Genomic DNA, 11,860 nt, shown 5'->3' on the forward strand with positions numbered 1-11,860 from the left:
TAAGAGTGCGACAAATCTCCATTTCTGCCACCCTTTGCCGCTCCTTTACCCAAGCTTGCGATGAGATACAAGAACGCAGAGTGGATTGCCCCCTGTACCTCTCGCATCTTGTGGCAGGAGGTCCTCATCATCAGCAATACGTGCCCTCTTCCTGCCTGTGGTGGTGGATTGGGCTAAAGCCGAAAGACTTTCACCCTCATCTACTATACCTGAACCTGTAACATCTCCAATAAAAGCATCATGGAGAGCATCTTGCGTACTTTCACCACCTCTAACACTGCTTGCACCACCCATTGCAGGACAATTTTCCACAATCAATTGGTCCCTCACAGCTTGTGGTATTTTATCACATGGACCACATTGATTGGTGCACCCGATACCTGTCATGTGCTTGATGACGCGAGTTATGGTGCTAGTGTATTGCTCCCCGCAATACTTGCATGCCCATAGCCGAGTACCTGACCCTTGCTGAGAAGGGGTGTTAACAACCCTCAGGACATTAGTGTGGATTGCCCAGTTCGGGTCGCGCGGCATGATGAAGCCTGGGCGTGAGAGAGAGCGAAGAAGAGCGAAGAAGTTACTCTGCAGAGTTTTGCAGGTACACACGATTGTGCAAGTATTCACAAATGCCCAAAATTTGGTCGCTTAATGCCCAAAATCTGGTCGCTTATCCACAAGCGCATGGTCGCCACACGCGTTTCGCCACGCCACGCCATTTATTTATTTTTTTTTAAAAAATCCGTACGGATCCGTACAGTACGGTACTGTACCGTACGACTGTACCGTACTGTACGGATCCGTACGTACGTATGGAATCAACCTTGTACGTGACAGAGATCCCAAATTCACATCGAAATTCTGGACTGCATTCTTTGAAGCAGTAGGAACTTTCTTGGATCTCAGCATAGCCTATCACCCCAAAACAGATGGCCAGACGGAAAGGGTGAATCAAGTAATTGAAGATATCCTTCGGTCATGCTGCAGCAGGGAACCCAAGAAGTGGTTAAGTCATTTGCATCTTGGTCGAATTTGCTTACAATGCTTCTTATCATCGGAGCATTGGGATGAGTCCTTTCAAAGCTTTGTATAGACAAGATTGCCTTACACCGTTGACTTGGTTTGACCCATGATTAGAGTCGAGATGTCCAGACAAATGCTTGATGACATGGACCAGTAGGTGCAATCAATCCATAAAGATATAAAACCATTCCAAGATAAGCAAAAGCAGTATGCAGATAAAAAGAGATCGGAGAGAGTTTGAAGAAACAGATATGGTCTTCATTCGAGTACGACCAAAAAGAAGTTCCTTATCCTTAGGGAAGTACAAGAAGCTCTCTCCCAGATACTGTGGGCCGTATGCTATCATAAAGAAAGTAGACGATCTAGCCTACAAACTTCTTCTGCCTCCCCATCTCAAGGTACATGATGTATTCCATGTCAGTTTGCTTAAGAAGTATGTACCCAGTCCAAATCATCATATGCTTGATCTCTCTAACACTCAAGGCCAGATGGTACTCCAACCTGAGAAAATCCTTGACGTTCGGGAGAAGATTCTCAGGAGAGCAGATTCCTCAGAGAATTCTTAATAAAGTGAAAGTTCTTCCCTCTAGAAGACGCCACCTGGGAGAAAGAAGAAGAGTTGGCGAAGGATTACCCCCACTTTGCGAGATGAGGACATCTCGCGTTTTTCAAGTGGGAGAGAATGTAAGATCCTCCTCAGTCTGAATATCAAATAAGCCTCTACTTCAATCCCTTGTAATCATTCTATGTTTCTGAATACAAGAAAATATCATTTTTCCTTGTTTTCCCTACTAGTGAGATAAAAATTTCTAGAGAGTGGTAAATCAAAATTGAGATATTTTTGGATAAATAAATTCTATAAATTGTATAAAAAAAATATTTTCCTAAAATAGAAAATCAAAATAGATTTTACAAGATGCAATTAAAATTAATTAAAATTGATTCAGAAGACCTTAGCCTAAGGGTCCAGACTTTCGAAATTTTTTTGATTATGGTCCAATTAGGATTCCTATGGACCAATAAGATTAATCCAAGTCTTGGGACAAGATAAATCCAAAGAATAAAAGAAAATCCCCAAAAATGAGTAAATGCCCACATAAGATGAAGAGTTGACCAAGTACTAGGTTTATTAGTTAAAAATTATGAAGTATTAATAAAAAATCAGATATTTTAGAGTAATCATTCATTTTTGACACGTGTAAGGAAAAGGGAGACCTTCAAGGAGACGCCTACTTCACATACTTGGATAAGTTTAAAACTCAAAAATAATAGGATATTTTTATCTCTCCTCTCTCCTGCATCAAACCAAATAAAAAAGGGAGCCAAACTGGTCCAGATCTTGTCCAAATTCAACCAAACTGAAGGTAGAAAATTCTAGAACTCAATTGGACTGAGTTAGTGACCTCCCTCTTCTATAAATAGATGCTCATTCCTTTGTATTATTATATGTGAACTAAATTAGTAGTTTACTCTAAACCAAGCTTAATTTTATATTATCCTCTAAAAACCTCTATAAAATTGAAGAGATTGTAGCTTCTCTCTCTCTTCAATCTTCCTTGGTGACTCCTACAACATACCAAACCAATTGATTAGTTGGGGACCTCTACTGTGATCAAAGAATCAAGTAAATTAGAAGATAAAGTATGGATTATTGTTTTTTTCTTATTAAAACTCCAAATGCTTCTCTTCTCAACCCCTCTTAAGCTTGAGAAGCTTTAATTTGAATGGCGTTTGATTACTATTGAAGTTCTTTTATGAATTGTAATAAAGAAACACATAAATTTTTATTTATGCTTAATTTTAATGGTTTTTAAGCATTTCTCTCTCCCCCCAAAGAAAGGTCATTCCTATGACCTATTCTCAATCCAAATAAAGCTTCTCTCATGAAGCATTTCTCTAATCCAAAAGTAATTTCTATGCTTGTCTAATTGGAGGCCGCCAAAATAATATCTTTTTAATACTTTTATGATATTTATTTCATAGAGAAATTATGAATCAATCCATAATTGGATCATGATCCAATTAGTGGTCATTCTAATCATATCAGTAATATAAAACTTCATTCTTTCAATTAAATTGAGAATTATCAGTAATAGCAGAGCGGAGCTATGGCAAAATTTTTGTAAAATAGACACATAAAACATTTTCATTCATAATATGAAAATAGGACTTCCTACCATATTCTAAGAATTATCATCCTAGATTAATTGAATTATTCTCATTGTAATCATGGAGAAATTGATTTTTATGTTTATGCATAATTAGTAAATTAGAAAAAAGAGGAATTTCTAGTCATTTATTTTTATGTTAAAAAAGTAATCCCCACCATGACATTGAAAATCCATGTATTCCAATGATTTAGAGAAAAAAATTTGGAATGCTAAAATAATGTATATTTTATGAAAGATTAAATTTATCTTTTTGTATAGATAAATTTCTATGATGAAAGAGGAATTCCCACCATATTGAAATTCAAATATTCAAATAAGGAAAGTATAATTCCTAGTGCAAAGGAGTTAATGAAGATTTTTATTTAATTTTTAAGAGAAAATATAGTTAAATTTATCTTTTTGTATAGATAAATTTTTATGATGAGAGAGAAATTCCCACCATATTGGAATCCAATTAATTAAATGAAGAAAGTGTAGTTCCTAGTGCAAAGAAATTAATGGAGATTTTTATTTAAATTTTAAGAAAAAAATTTAGTTAAATTTATCTTTTTCCATAGATAAGATTAAATGATAATAGAGGAATTCCCACTATATTGGAATTCAAATGTTTAGATGAGAAAAGTAGATTTTTTAGCTTAAAGGAATTAATGGTTATTTTTATGTAATTTCATGATAATGGATAGCACTCATTGAAATGAGAAAAAGAAGGATTTCAAGTTTATTAAAAAAATAGGTATTAATATTTTAGTTAAAAGATGAATTTCCATCATAATTCTACCTAATGAATTAAGGTTGAGAATTTATGTGGGAAAAAGAATATCTTGGATATTTGAATTGGTAAAATCATTAAATGGATATTCACCCAAAAACAAGATGTTTAGTTGAAAGGAATCCTGGTAGAACTAAACTGAGCTCGCCCTCGCACCCCTTGATGAGTGGCGGGCTCTATGATTGCAACATCACTCCCTCTCGCACATTTCGTGTTGAATTGGACCCTCGTGTACGATATGTATACACAAGAGCATGGCTTTTAAGCGTGGTGCGATCATACCAGCGCTAATACACCGGATCCCATCAGAACTCCACAGTTAAGCGCGCTTGGACCAGAACAGTACTGGGATGGATGACCTCCCGGGAAGTCCTGGTGCTGCACCCTTTCTTTTTTAATTCAAGTGCCTCTGCATTGCACCGTTTCTTTCTATTGAAATCGCCCATCGGCACCGACGCTAATACACCGGATCCCATCAGAACTCCGTAGTTAAGCGCGCTTGGGCCAGAACAGTACTGGGATGGGTGACCTCCCGGGAAGTCCTGGTGCTGCACCCTTTCTTTTTTAATTCAAGTGCCTCTGCATTGCACCGTTTCTTTCTATTGAAATCGCCCATCGGCACCGGCGTCGGCGCCCCGGGACCCCCCGGCACGGCCCACCGACCCTCCCGGCGCTGCCCCACGGCGCCCCGGGGCCCCCCCTGGCACGGCCCCGTCGGCCCCCCGGGGCCGCCCCACGGCATCGACGCCCCGGGACCCCCCCGGACGGCCCCGTCGCCCCCCCCTCCCCCGGCAACCCCCCGGGGCCACCCCACGACACCCTCGTCGGTGCCCCGGGACCCCCTCGGCACTGCCCCACGGCACCCCCGTCCGACCCCCGAGGCTGCCCCACGGCACCCCCGCCGGCGCCCCAGGCGCCCCCCGGGACCCCCCGGCACGGCCCGGCGAACCCCCCGGGACCGCCCCACAGCGCCCCGGGACAGCCCCATCACCCCCCGGGGCCGCCCCACGACCCGAGACCCCCCTGGGACGGGCCCCGTCCCCCCCCCGGGGACCCCCCCACGGCTCCCCTGCCGGCGCCCGGACCCCCCGATTTAGGCCCCGTCGCCCCCCGGCACGGCCCCGTCGGCCCCCCTGCACGGCCCGGCGAACCCCCCACGGTACCGGCGTCGACGCCCTGAGACCACCCGGGACGGCCCGGCTGCCCCCCCCCCCCCCCCCAGCTAACCCCAGGGACCCCCCCCCACGGCTGCCCCGTCGGCGCCCGAGACCCCGCCGGGCCCTGTCGGCCCCCCGGGACCGCCCGTGTCGCCGGCAGCTCGGGACGGCCCCATCAGCCCCCCGGGGACGCCCCACGTCACCGGCGTCGGCGCCCCGAGACCCCCCCGAGACGGCCCCGAGACGGCCCCGTCGCCCCCCCCGAGACGGCCCCGTCGCCCCCTCGACTAACCCCCGGGACCCCCCAGGCTCGGCCTTGTCGTACGTATATGGACCTACTTTTGTGCATCTATATGCATGCACGTTACCCCGCTGTTGTGATGTGGCACGTCCATGTAGTGAAAGTACATACATGGACCTACTTTTGTGGATCTAGATGCATGGACATGAGTTTCGTGATATACATACTGTACATGGGCTTTAATATGCTAGCCTTTGTGGATATTAAAGATTATGTGCAGGATTCACTTTAGTTTGATTTGAATAAATTGCCTAGGAGAAAGGGTTTTTTAAGGCAATCAGAGTCATGAGCAGTAGGGACAGATATAGAGTGTTTAGTGCATGCTTTGAATGCACTTATCTTGGTGATTTCAGGCAAGTGCTTCACTGCTTTGAAGGGGTTTAACATGAGGTCATCCTCCTAGATGTAGTGACATTTGTTTGGGTATAAGGGTCAGGTTTTGAGGCTATGTAATAGGGGCATGGAAGGCCTAATCATGCTGTATGAATGTCATGGAATGTTGTTGAATATGCTGGCAACAAGGATATCTAATTATATGTGACCCCAACACGAAGATAGAAGCCCTCAAAGATGAGCAATTTTCATTTTCAAGCTAGTAAGTCCCTGTTTCAGGAAGCCAAACCCTGATTTTGGAGCAGTGATTGCATTATACTCTGAAGATAGCAAAGATGGAACCCAGGTGTTAAAATTAAGTCTAGTATATGTACTTCAAAGATATGAAGTTGGTTTGTTCATTAAATGGTGGAGCAGAAAGATATTAAAGCTCTAAGGTTGACAGTTTTCCTATTTTGAGAGAAACTGTGTGAAACCTTAGTTTTGGGAGATCATTTTTGTGTGCTTGGAATGGCAGAAGCATGCAAAGAAATTCTCTAGGATGTACTTGGACATGTTGGTTACAGGGATGTGTGGTTATCTTTTCAAGAGCTCACTTGAGCAGGTAGTTATTGAGCCACCAACATGAGCATTTGGAGAAGAAGCATGAACTTTAAGAAATTTTCCGAGTGTTGGGGATAGGATGAAAAGTGCCTGTTTTAGTCATGATTAAGGAATGCTCTAGAAGTAGTATAATCATGCACGGAATTCACGGAACATACTCCTGTATATGAGCTACAAGGCTATCCAGTCAATTTTACAATTAGAGTTTCCATCAGGAAATATGGAGTACTTGATGACTGTCAGAAGAAGTGGGCCAAGCATTTTTTTTAATGTATATAAGCACTGAATATGGTGTGAGTCCATGACCAGGGTGTTACATTTGCTTTGTTTAAACTTTTGGGCATGCTAAGGAATATAGAAAAGGCAGTAAGATTGATTGAGAACATGCCGTTTTCAGATTACTCCTAATTTGGAGAACTTGTCAGAAGTGCATTGAAATCAATGTAGGTAGGTCCAAACACTTCCTATGAATATAAGCTAAAAACAAATGGTGTGGATCCAAGTAAATAGTGTTACACTGGCATGGTAAACTTATTTGGGTATGCAGGGCATTTAGAAAAGGTAGTGAAACTGATCGTGGACATGCCGTCTTCTGATTATTTCATAATTTGGCATACTTCTTTAATGCTTACGGGAAATTACAGATGTCAATGCGGGAAGATGAGTTTTTGAGCAGGCAGTAAGGCTGGATACTAACAATGGACCAACTTATGCTCTCATGGCAAGTATCTATGCTAAGTGTGGTATGCCAATTACCGGATGGAAAAAAGCTAGTGAGCCAAGCCTTTTTTCTTTTTTTTTTTTAATGACGAGTTTTTGATGGCGATTTTTTGTTGCACTGATCGCCGATTATTTTCCATAATAAGCATTGTGTGAGAAGCGCAAGTGCACTAGAGAAAAGTAGAATGGGGGAAAGGGATTGCGATAAGTATGTGAGTAGGGGGGTGGACGTTTTGCTCCTGGGGAAACTCAAAGAATTGCCATCTTTGACGCTTATGAGCAGGCCATAGCTGCCATATCCGAGAGCTTGAGGCAGGCCCTATCCGAGAAGGGCTACCTTATGGGCTATTTTCAGTGAGCAAGTGGAGGGAAAGAAGTATTGCGCCATGGAAGCACACAAGATCATTTTTTTTCAGCGTGAAGAGATCATGCCATAATTGCGGGCAGTAGAGGAGTAGAAGCCGCCGTGTGCTGGCCATGAACAAGAAGGAAAGGCAGCGCTGATTAGTGTATGGGGGAGGAAGAGTTTTGAGCCAGATAAAGTTAAAAAATCTCATTAATTATGAGGGAGAGCAACTGATTAATTTTGGAAGAATCACAAAGAGGGGCTGCCATATAGAGAAGGTAGTGTGTGATCATGGACTAGGGTGATTAAGGGTGGAAGTTTAGCTCCTTAGGAACATAGAAAATTGTCAGTTTTCCTAGGCTTGACGAACAGGCCATGCTTCGTTAATCCATAGCTATAAGATGGGAGAAGCCAGATGCAATTCGTTTTTTTAAAGATAAAGTGAGGTACTTTTCATGGCTCTTGTGTCAAATATGGTTTCCATGGAGATTGAAGGCTTGTTTATAGGGAATCCATGCAGATTGTGTAATTAGATTACCTTGATTTCTTTAAGGTTTCAAATACACTTGTATTTACAAAGAAGTATGGGGTGTAGGTATGTGGTACATGAAGCTATGAGAGTTTATACTTCTCAACCCTCTCTAAGTGACTATTTCATGCTTTGCTAATCATGATAACAATCATTAATATTGTCATATGTTGGTTAGATTAAACTTCTAAAGATAAATTATTAGGTAACATTGTAAATGTTATTAGAAATTGTTTATATATATATATATATATATATATATATATATATATATATATCCTTTTATAGAATTAAGTATGGATCTATTATAGGCCATTGTGAATGAGAAGAGAGATAGTAAGAGAGATCAAGCAGTTTATTGGGAGCTTTTAGGCAATTTATTTTCCAAAAGAGAAAGAGGGAAAAAGTCAATTAGGCAACAAGATATGCCATTTTTTTAGTGTGGGTGTCCAGGGTTGGATAATATTTATTGGTGCATCTATGAGACTGGGTGAATGCATCTAAAGGTGTGCGTGTGAATAGTGAGGAACACCGTGCTCTAAAATCGGATTCAAAAGCTCAAGCCAATCTCATGTCATTAGAAAAAAGGTTCTAGTCTTTTGTCTGCTTCATACCACACATTTGGTTCATGTTCTCCCCCATGGTGCAAGAAATAGTGCCAAGGGATGAGCGCTTTGCTTCCTTTGATTTCTTTTCAACAATACCATCTAAATCAATGGTGTCAGTTCCAACATGTGGAATTTGACTTGAAATACCTCCAACAAGTGGATTTTGACTTTAACTACCTCCCTCTTGGCAATCGATGTCATTGTGAACATGTTTTAACTCATCATTTCCTCCATCCAAATTGGCACTCCTTCGTCCATCACTATCTAAAGCACCTACAAGGGCCGTGCACTTTGGAGTGCTACCCCACAAACACTCACTCACATCAAAAAAGCTCCATTTACTTGGAGTTACCCTGGTTGAATTTTGTTTTACCTTCTCTTTTTATGAGTCCTTTTTGAAAGTGTCAATATGATTGTGAACCTGCTCTGAATTATATGATCCATTCATATCCCTATTTAATGCGAACATTATGTCCTCCCAATCCTTACTCTACAAATTATCCTAGAGCCCCATGTACTAGAGCTAATCATTTTATAAATAATGGAAATAAATTTTGTTATTTCCATTCTAGATCTATTGAAATTTGACAGGTTTATTCATGCAAAGAGAGAGAGAGAGAGAGAGAAAGAGCTAGAATGAGAGAGAGAGAGAGAGAGAGAGAGAGAAAAAGCTATAATTCTCAATATTATTCGCAAAGGATGCCTGCTCTAGTAATTGGATAGGAGTGCACCATTCCAACCTATAGTTTCAAATGGCCTATGAGGGTGGTTGAAACCTCTGCAATGACGGGGAGCTCCTATCAAGGGATGCCTCTATTGAAGAGGTTTTCAAACCACCCTCAGAGCCCGTTGGAAACTTCTTCATGAATGGATTCTAAGGGTGGCTATTGTTCGGAAGTATGTGCGCATATGCATACATATTCTGATCTGAAAAGTATTGTGGTGCAGAGACGAGATGTTAAAGAAGTTGAGCTTACACAGAAGGACAAATCAACAGAATGTCTTTGCACCTCAATACTTTTCATATCAGAATACGTTGACCTAGGCGAGACAGAGGGGGCGTTGTTGACCTAGCGAGTGTGAAGTGGAGTGTCAATGCCCCCTCTGTCTTGCCTTCTCTGGCGCAACCTTGTTCATTTCCCTCACATCCTCACCATCTCCATTGATATCAGTGACCTCTGAAGGGACCATCTGGCACGGTTGCAGCACGGGCTAGATGCACTGTTGGAGAGACTTTGCCAAAGAGTTCTCTAGGTGAGAAATGTCTTTCTTTACATAAAATTTTATTGCTTCATAATTAAGTACTTAATCGTATGCTGTGTTTTTGGAGTTGCCTTACATGCACAGAGCCCTTGAGAAGGGATAAGCTGTCGGACGTAGAGTAGTGCGGATCCCCTATGCTTCCATGCAGTGTCGCATGTGAAGCAGATTTTTTTTACTTGTTTATATCTCACATGTGGACCAACCATACTAGCTTGTATAATTTTTTGTGATACCGGCCATTGGCCATTACACTTGTAAATACACTTTTGATGGCATGTACTTTGTGTCGATACCGGTCTTTTGATGACAATATACTTTGTGGCAATACCGGCCATATCAATTGTAGTTTTTTGGCAATGAGATGAATGTTTCGTATCTCTTTAAGTTTCAAGTTTAAATTGTACAGCTTTAAGTTTATGTATGTATAAACATTTGAAATTTTTGTAATTTATAATGCCCTCAATTTTGTCAATGATGATATAAAATGACCAAGAGATCACAGTTTTGGGGATGGCATGGCCAGATTTTTTTTAATGGTCATGGCTATGTGCGTCTCTATCTACATCTTTACCTGCGTCTCTATATGCGTCGCTATTTTCGACGAATATAGAGACTTCTTTACCTATGCTTATAGCGATGTGTATACCAACGCTCATATAGATGTGCTCTTTGTGACGCTCATAACGACGAATATATCGACGATGGAAAATTTAATAATTCCTTCATAGAACGTCGGTATAATTGTCACAATGGCCCCCGTGTGTTGTAGTGTATGAAGGGATGTGGGTACACTCAATGGCACAATGAAATCAATTAATGGCACTAACAATAACCTTAACACTCAAATGCACATAGAGGGAGAGGCACATGTCCCATAATTCCTCTTAGCATAAATAGAAATTAACACTTCCTATTGATTAAGCAAGCTATTGCTACACCATTCAATCACATACACACTTTGGAAACAATATTAATCAAAGATTAATCACCTTCATACACACTCTTTACCTAAATCATACACACACATTCTTAATCATTCCTTAATCAAAATCAATGAAAGAACATTCATAGAATGGCCACAATGGGCGCCACACGCTTCACCTTCTTCTCTTGTGTTGAGCTCTTCTAAAACTAGCATAAGTGAGATTATCCCTAAAACCCTTAACTTTGGCTTTTATACTTGGGTTAAAGTAGAGTGGGTTTTACATTGGGTTTAAAAGAGCTCATATTTTAGAATCTAGAATCCCATGGCCCCAATTACAAAAAGTGATTTATAATTACAAGGCTCATTTGGGTGGGATTCTACAAAAACGGTGCGAAAAAAATAATGGTCTTTTGTGGGTAGCTCCACTTTCTCGCATCCGCATCCTTTGACTTCTTGCAGCTTTGTGGTGTTGTTGACTGCTCCAAACACTCCCGCTTATTTTAGTGTCCATCCTTAGACGTTGGCTATGGCCAAGCTTATGTGCGAGTAGGGATCTTAAGTACCTCAACCTGTACCTATGTCTGCACCTACTTGAGTACCTGTTAGGTTGTCCTGGGTGTGATTAAAAAAGGTTGTGCCCTTCATGGGTGTCTTATGCGTGAAGTATCAAGCATAGTGTTAGAGGCTTTTCTTATGTTGACAATCTCTAGGACTTTTTTGTATCTTCTGTAGTCGCACTCTCTTCTAGCATCTTCGAGTATATCCCTTAGAGGATGTTTCAACTCCATGGCCTAGAATGCAATGAGCCTTGCTCCTAGATCTTGCAGTAGAGGGTCAAAGATATGGCTTTCGTATTCAAAGAATACGAAATAGAAGGCATCCTCTAGGGTTTGTAAGTGGTGAGAGGCAACAAACTGCAACCTTGCAAACACGCCCATGATGATTGGCGGGTTAGGCGTCAGTTGCAAGTTCCAGCTCATCAACCCTTGTATCCCTTTGAGAAATTGATTATAAGGAGTCCGTGCTGCCATAGAATTGTGGAAGCCATCGATGCATACAATCAACATTTTTGCAATTTTGATTGTCATGACTCATTAGGCAGGCTAGATTCAAAA

At 41.6% G+C, this 11,860-nt stretch overlaps 2 pseudogenes; both read left to right on the forward strand.

The window, feature by feature from the left end:
- The first annotated feature begins 4,228 nt into the window (after positions 1–4,228).
- On the forward strand, positions 4,229–4,347 carry LOC147640527 (5S ribosomal RNA; annotated as a pseudogene).
- Positions 4,348–4,404: 57 nt separating this feature from the next.
- LOC147640528 (5S ribosomal RNA) lies at positions 4,405–4,514 on the forward strand (annotated as a pseudogene).
- The last annotated feature ends 7,346 nt before the right edge of the window (positions 4,515–11,860 follow it).

Source organism: Cibotium barometz, chromosome 3 (assembly GCF_041138505.1).
Source record: "Cibotium barometz isolate CiBa-2024 chromosome 3, ASM4113850v1, whole genome shotgun sequence".
Taxonomy (NCBI): Eukaryota; Viridiplantae; Streptophyta; class Polypodiopsida; order Cyatheales; family Cibotiaceae; genus Cibotium; species Cibotium barometz.